The sequence below is a fragment of the Paramisgurnus dabryanus genome, chromosome 22 (genome assembly GCF_030506205.2).
Source record: "Paramisgurnus dabryanus chromosome 22, PD_genome_1.1, whole genome shotgun sequence".
Classification (NCBI taxonomy): Eukaryota; Metazoa; Chordata; class Actinopteri; order Cypriniformes; family Cobitidae; genus Paramisgurnus; species Paramisgurnus dabryanus.
Window position 1 is genome coordinate 19,729,963 of NC_133358.1, and position 8,328 is coordinate 19,738,290.

Consider the following 8,328-nt stretch of genomic DNA (forward strand, 5'->3'; position numbering starts at 1 on the left):
TGGGGCATCGCATTACTCGCTCTAGATTACTCACAGGATTTAACTTCGTGACATGCTAATTTTTCGCTCGAGTTGAATATTTTAAACTTGGGCGAAAAAGCGTTTGAGGCAAATAGCGTGTGTTTTCGCGGCAATCGCGCCGTCCATATCGCATCATTCACATCACCCCACACGAGGACGCGTCTGATCGCATCTTTGCATTGACTTTGTATGTAATCTACTCGCGCAAATCGTTGAACTCATATCTGGTGTGACCCCACAGTAATGCTACGTACACACCAAACGCGGGGCATCGGATTACTTGCTCTAGATTACTCGCGGGATTTAACTTTGTGTCATGCTAATTTTTCGCTCAGGTTGAATATTTTAAACTTCGGCGAAAAAGCGTTTGAGACTAATAGCGCGTGTTTTCGCGGCAATTGCCCCGTCCATATCGCATCATTTGCATCGTCCCATGTGAGGACGCATCTGATCGCGTCTTTGCATTGACTTTGTATGTAATCTACTCGCGCAAATCGTTAAACTCGCATCTGGTGTGACCCCACAGTAATGCTATGTACACACCAAACGCGGGGCATCGCGTTACTCGCTCTAGATTACTCACGGGATTTAACTTCGTGTCATGCGAATTTTTTGCTTGAGTTGAATATTTTAAACTTGGGCGAAAAAGCGTTTGAGGCGAATAGCGCGTGTTTTCGCGGCATTAGCGCCGTCCATATCGTATCATTCGCATCGTCCCATGTGAGGACGCATCTGATCGCATCTTTGCATTGACTTTGTATGTAATCTACTCGCGCAAATCGTTGAACTCGCATCTGGTGTGACCCCACAGTAATGCTACATACATACCAAACGCGGGGCATCGCATTACTCGCTCTAGATTACTCACAGGATTTAACTTCGTGACATGCTAATTTTTCGCTCAAGTTGAATATTTTAAACTTGGGCGAAAAAGCGCTTGAGGCGAATAGCGCGTGTTTTCGCGGCAATCGCGCCGTCCATATCGCATCATTTGCATCGTCCCACGTGAGGACGCATCTGATCGCGTCTTTGCATTGACTTTGTATGTAATCTACTCGCGCAAATCATTGAACTCGCATCTGGTGTGACCCCACAGTAATGCTATGTACACACCAAACGCGGGGCATCGCGTTACTCGCTCTAGATTACTCACAGGATTTAACTTCGTGACATGCAAATTTTTCGCTCAAGTTGAATATTTTAAACTTGGACGAAAAAGTGTTTGAGGCGAATAGTACGTGTTTTCGCGGCAATCGCAGCGTCCATATCGCATCATTCACATCGGCCCATGCAATGAAGCGTCTGATCGCGTCTTTGCATTGACTTTGTATGTAATCTACTCGCGCAAATCGTTGAACTCATATCTGGTGTGACCCCACAGTAATGCTACGTACACACCAAACGCGGGGCATCGGATTACTTGCTCTAGATTACTCGCGGGATTTAACTTTGTGTCATGCTAATTTTTCACTCAGGTTGAATATTTTAAACTTCGGCGAAAAAGCGTTTGAGACTAATAGCGCGTGTTTTCGCGGCAATTGCCCCGTCCATATCGCATCATTTGCATCGTCCCATGTGAGGATGCATCTGATCGCGTCTTTGCATTGACTTTGTATGTAATCTACTCGCGCAAATCGTTAAACTCGCATCTGGTGTGACCCCACAGTAATGCTATGTACACACCAAACGCGGGGCATCGCGTTACTCGCTCTAGATTACTCACGGGATTTAACTTCGTGTCATGCGAATTTTTTGCTTGAGTTGAATATTTTAAACTTGGGCGAAAAAGCGTTTGAGGCGAATAGCGCGTGTTTTCGCGGCATTAGCGCCGTCCATATCGTATCATTCGCATCGTCCCATGTGAGGACGCATCTGATCGCATCTTTGCATTGACTTTGTATGTAATCTACTCGCGCAAATCGTTGAACTCGCATCTGGTGTGACCCCACAGTAATGCTACGTACATACCAAACGCGGGGCATCGCATTACTCGCTCTAGATTACTCACAGGATTTAACTTCGTGACATGCTAATTTTTCGCTCGAGTTGAATATTTTAAACTTGGGCGAAAAAGCGTTTGAGACAAATAGCGTGTGTTTTCGCGGCAATCGCGCCGTCCATATTGCATCATTCACATCACCCCACACGAGGACGCGTCTGATCGCATCTTTGCATTGACTTTGTATGTAATCTACTCGCGCAAATCGTTGAACTCTCATCTGGTGTGACCGCACAGTAATGCTACGTACACACCAAACGCGGGGCATCACGTTACTCGCTCTAGATTACTCGCGGGATTTAACTTTGTGTGATGCACATTTTTTGCTCGAGTTGAATATTTTAAACTTGGGAGAAAAAGCATTTGAGGCCTATAGCGCGTGTTTTCGGGGCAATCGCGAAAATCCATATCACATCATTGGCAATGCCCCACGTGAGGACGCATCTGATCACGTCTTTGCATTGACTTTGTATGTAATCTACTCGCACAAATCGTTGAACTCGCATGTGGTGTGAACCCACAGTAAGACTTTTGCACCGTACTGTAGGTTAAGGAGATCCTGCAGTTGCCTGCCAGTGCTCAAGTGGAAGGGAAGTTTATCCTAAATACTTGACACTTCAGCTTATACTTTTATACTGTTTTTAATACTAAATACAAGTTTCCTGTATTTTCTGAATGTATTCTAATAAAGAACCTGAAAAATAATAATATATGATCACTATGAAAAACAACAAATCTAATCATGGCATGGTGGCCTAAGACTTTTGCACAGTACTGTATATTGTAAACAACAATAATATTGATAAAGCCACACTAAAAGACCTACTCAAATTCCTGGCTGGGGGAGGGAATTGCCTCTTCTAATAAAGCAGAGGGAACACTTACTCACAAATGTTTGTCTTCTCTTCCAAGAAAAGAAGTTTCAATGGGGGATGGGAATTCTTTAGCCAGGGCCACTGCTCTGTCCTGCATATATTACCCGCTATGTCTTTAAAAGTGTGCCAGAGACTTTACTGCGGTGGACGTCCTACTACGAGAACAATAATGGCCCTCAATGCTTACCATCTGCAAGAAGAAAAAAAACATGCACATGTTCATAGCTGCACCTCACATTAACTAACATATTACACATTACTAAGCCAGGCAGCTGGATACATTAAAAAAAGTTTACATTGAAGTTTGAACAAAAGTTGTTTTTAAGGCTCAGAATAAGTGATAAGTCCTAACCACAACAAAGACTTGCTCAGTAAATGTTGAGAAATAAAGCGGTGGTCACCGGAGTCACGGTGAAGTGCAGGTTTTTGGAAGCAGATTGATGGACCCAGCTGTCCCTAAGGGGGGGAAACAAAGCTGGGCAGCTGGTCACCTGTAGCTGAAACAAGTGCTGATCCTGCAGATCTTCTGTATGAGGCTAATTATTGTATTCTCACTGCAACTTATTATAAAGTACAATAAACTACCTATAACTTTTAAGGATGAAAAATGCTGTCAGCAGAATATTACTCCTAAGAGTTTATAGCCTCTTTTTTGCAGAATTTTCTAAACTGAAAATTCCAGTCGCAAACGTTTCACCTCTGATCTGTAATTAAACGGGTTTGCACAGCGGTAGCACATGTCTGTAAACACGTAGCCTCACCTAAAGAACACAACACAAAATGTATACAACGATACAGGTCCCCACATAAAAACCATGTCGTTTTTATAATTAAACTCATACGGCGGGGTTAAAAGACAGCATACTTTGAGAAACTAGAGCTGAGTTCAATACAGGGGTTAATCTGCAGGCAGCGCAGAGACACCCTTCCCCCTGACTGACTCCCGACCAATTACCACACAGAACAACAGACAGACGGATCCAGCCATATATATATGACATCATCAGATGCCCATTAAAGGAGTTTACTTCTGTTTCACTCGCTCTCAAGAAGAGCTAAAAAAACGTGAAGCCTATTTTCCCTCCAGAACTTTGTCATTGGTTAAAAGACAAAGACCTGTTTGTTTTGTTTTTTCACATGGGAACTTTCTTCACACCACTTACAGTATGAGAAAAGTCGAAAGATTTTTATTCGATTCTGACATTTGATGATGTGAAACTGTTTCGTTCCTAAATGCACTTTGAGTGTCTTAAGTTGTACATTGTTACAATTTGACCTATGCACTCCATTACTCCCCCTCTAAACTAAGCTATATATAACATACAAAATGTATTTGATTACATGTTCAGGGATGATGTAAACTTCTAAATATATTGTATTAGGTGTTTACAGTTTCTGTGCTGGTATTTTCACGGTCACATCTGCAACAAGACTAGACACTCATTGTCTCCAATAGTCCCTTTCAGTCCCATCAAACACTCATTATGCTGACCCTGCCCTCATGTGTATGTGCGTTTTTCCTCTCAGAGTTTCTGTGCATGTCTTTGGCAGCTGAGAGAGAAGAAAGCAAGAGAAAAGACACAACTGGTTTTGTTTATGCAGCAAACATTGCAGGGCTGTCAGGCTAATGCATTTGTTGGTCTGTCCCTGAGGGATTTATTCAATATTGCTTTACAGTTGATGATATAGATTAAGTATATCAATATTGATTTATTGATTAGAGTCTAAAAGATGTCAGATTATATTATAAAAAGGAATTTCTGTTTAACACATTACCAAATTATATTGAGATTTGAGGCGTAACACGTTTGGCCATACAAAAACACAGTAGATCAAAACTATTTCAATGATTAAAGATCAAATAGCAAGTTAATTTCTTAAGCATATTCCTATCTTCCACATGAAAGTCGCCCGCCTCCGCACAGGAACACGGAAGAAAGTGAACGGAGGGTCATGAAGTTAGAGCTGCAAAGGTTAATGATGAGTGACAAGTGGATTAAAATGGCCGTAGAGCCAGACAGCGACTGGCCGACCCCCCCAACCCAACCCGTGTTAAAGATCTTTGTAGTTGCACAACGGAGTCTGATCTCAGGGCCGTGCACAGGGGGCCACTGCCTTTCTGCCTTCCCAACCCACCCTTAAAGTGTTCTGTTACTACTCTGCTAAAGATCCACTGATTCCGATAATCCACTTCGTCTTTTCCCGGCCGCTCCAGTGCATCTCTCACAATCTGTGTCTGGTCTTTAGAGACGACAGTTTCCTAAGTTTGTTGCATTCACAGGTAGATTCATTACATTACCTCAGTTGTTGATCAGGTGAATTAGTCATTTGGTGGTTTGTTTTTGTATTCGGTCGGTAATGATTTTCTCCCTGTCTTCTATAATTGCTAACTACTTAGCAAGCAAACATGTACGTCTGTAAGATGTCTACTAAAGAGCTGGTTTACATACATTCCTAGTCAAAGACTTCTTCAATATGTCTATATGACATCTTTTAGGAAACGTCTCAGAGACGTATTGCAGATGAGCAAACAATCAAAAAACAACATCTTGCAGATGTAAATGCAGACATCAAATAGACATTTCTGAGATGTATGTGTGCTATCAGTAAAAACAAAATATTCACATTCTTAGAATTTCAATGCTTGTCTTATCAAATTAAAATACCCAATAAATATCAACAAATTTTTGATAGTTGGCAGACTTCGTACCAGAAAACCAACACCAAAACACAACATATGCTGGTCTTGCTGGTATGACCAGCATGGGATGCTGGTGCTGGTTCGGTGCTGGTTTAGCTGGTGGGAGAGCTGGTGCTGGTTTGGTGCTGGTTTAGCTGCACTGTAAAAAAAACTTTTTGTTGAATCAACTCGGATTTAGAAGTCATTTCAACTTACTATTATTTATCTTGACTACACTGTTAACCCAGAAATTGTCTTTACTCAAACAATCAAAGCAAAATCATTAATATTTTCTGTTTTGAAGCCAAAGCTTAAAAATTTTAGTTGATTTAACTGTTAACCTTACAAAATCTATTAAACTAAAACATTCAAGTAAAATGAACTTAAAATTATTAGTTCACGTTATGAGGAATACCCATAATCCTTTGCGCCTGACTATTTAGATTATTTTTGCTTTTTCACAAATTAAAAACTGATAAGACCTTTCTCTATTCAAATATTTGTTAATAAAATGTCATATAGGTTCAAGCTCTTATATTATTGATGTTGTTTTGTTGTAAATGATAATTTTGTGAAGTCACCGTTCAGGTGATCAGTGTTTCCGTACATGAACCCTGTTCAAAACATTTTATTGTATTTCTCTCCACTGTACTTACAATGTATGTCAAAACACATTTTTTGTGTGTTTCTGTGGAGAATCACGTTTATTCAATGATTGACTTAAAGTCAGTCATTAATTTTTGTTATAATACCATTTATAACATCAAAAGTAATATAAAGTGATAAAAACTAAAGTTATATGCAACAGGTTTCCTCACACATTTCTAGTAATGTCATCTAATCTGGGTTAAGAGTGCATTGGAAGAAATTAAAACATTAAGTACATTAAACTTAAAATTAATTGTTATTTCAACCAGGCAAAATCAACTTTTTTAGGGCAACGAGTTTCCATAAATTTTTTAGGTTCAATCAACCTGTATGGGCTTACAGTGTAGAGATGAGTTGTTATAACTACATTTGAGTTGTTATAACTTATAAAATATAGTTGAGAAAAGTCAATTTAATTTTATAAGTTGTGACAACTCATGTCTGTTGACATGACTTGTAAATCTGAGTTGATTTAACAAACAATTTTTATGGCAGCAAAGTTTTTACAGTGTGGTGGTCACCAGAAAACCAACACCAAAACAAAACATATGCTGGTCTTGCTGGTATGCTCCAGAAAGCCTGCAGGTAAATCATAAAGAATATTTAGCAGTTTGTCACATTTTAATTCTTGTTATTAAGTATATTATAATCACTTGTCTTAGTTGCTACTAGTAATCTATAATAATAATCATATTTTATTAAAACCATGTTAACCACCGCCTTTCAAAATGACGTGAAAATCAAAGGTTGACCTGATTTGGCCACTGTCAAAATCAGACGTTGGTCCGATGTCAAGACCCAATGTCGATCTGACGTCAAAATCCAACACAAGTGGATACAGCAATCTGACAACATAAATGCTTTTTTAGTTTAAATCTGTGGACATTTATTATGAAATATTAGCTTGCAACCTAAAGGGTTTCTGCAGGTCTTAAATAGTCTTAATTCACCTTGACATCTGCTCAAAATTGGGAATTGACATCAAAATCCAACGTTGGCCTGATGTCGAAATCAGACATTGATCCCACATCAGGAATACAACGTTGATCCAACGTCAGAAAAATTTGTTTCCATGGTGACTCATGAAATCGGCGATCCATTGACAATGTCTTTATGTTATAACCATGAGCGTGCGTTAAGTCTTAGCAGGTTACTTTAAGCAGGTTGATTGAACTAATTCTTAAACTGTGTAATGGAACCAACATACCCTGAGTAAGCAAGCTTTGGGTTAATCAACCCAGAGCTCTGGGTTTATCTGATGGTAAGTTAACCCTGCTTTCTAGAATACCCACCAGGTGTAAACAACATCTCTGCTGCAAGCGCAACTCAGATAAGCCCTCAGAAGTCAATACACCGTCGAGTGTTTGTTTGTCAGGTCAAGTCAGCAGGACTGCAGAACTTCCTCATTGCAGTGTTTACATGCTGCACACGTGCTTTCCCAGTCTCTTCCGAGAGCTGCTGCAGAAGTCTTTTGTCAGTTAGACAGACGTGTTTTTTTGCAAGGCTGATAACTATGCGTTGCACACTTGTGTATGAATGCTCTTAAAATAACAAGTGGAGAATGCTGGGCATTGTTTTGTGTCAGTAATAAGGAAGTGCTCACGTCGCATAAGTAATAAGTGTGCATTTTGTGGCTTTACATCTAAAAACGAAATATTGTTTATAATCTGTTTTATATACAACTGTCATCTGTGATTAGTTTTTTCAATTTGTATACACCCTACGAAAGCTGTTATATTGATGTAGCTCCTACTTTAAATCCTCTTTTATTTAAGTATTACTTAGCTTTCTTTTTCCTCTTTCTCAAAAACTGGACATTTGTGCTTCCTCAGTATAAGCAAGAGGTTTTTTCCAAGTAACTTTCCCAAGGCTAAATATCAGTTTCCACCTAAATAGGCGGAGAGAAAACAGACAGTGACGGAAACCCGTTTGAGACGTCACACTCTAGCTCTGAGAAAAGGAAACCAAACACGCTGTAAAGTTTCCCTTAAACCAGGGTACTTCCTTATTACTGACACACTTGCACAGCATGTTTGTCCCTTTAAATAGACACTGGAATAACAAGCTATGTTTGAACTACTTATTATAGCTGGATCATCTGAACT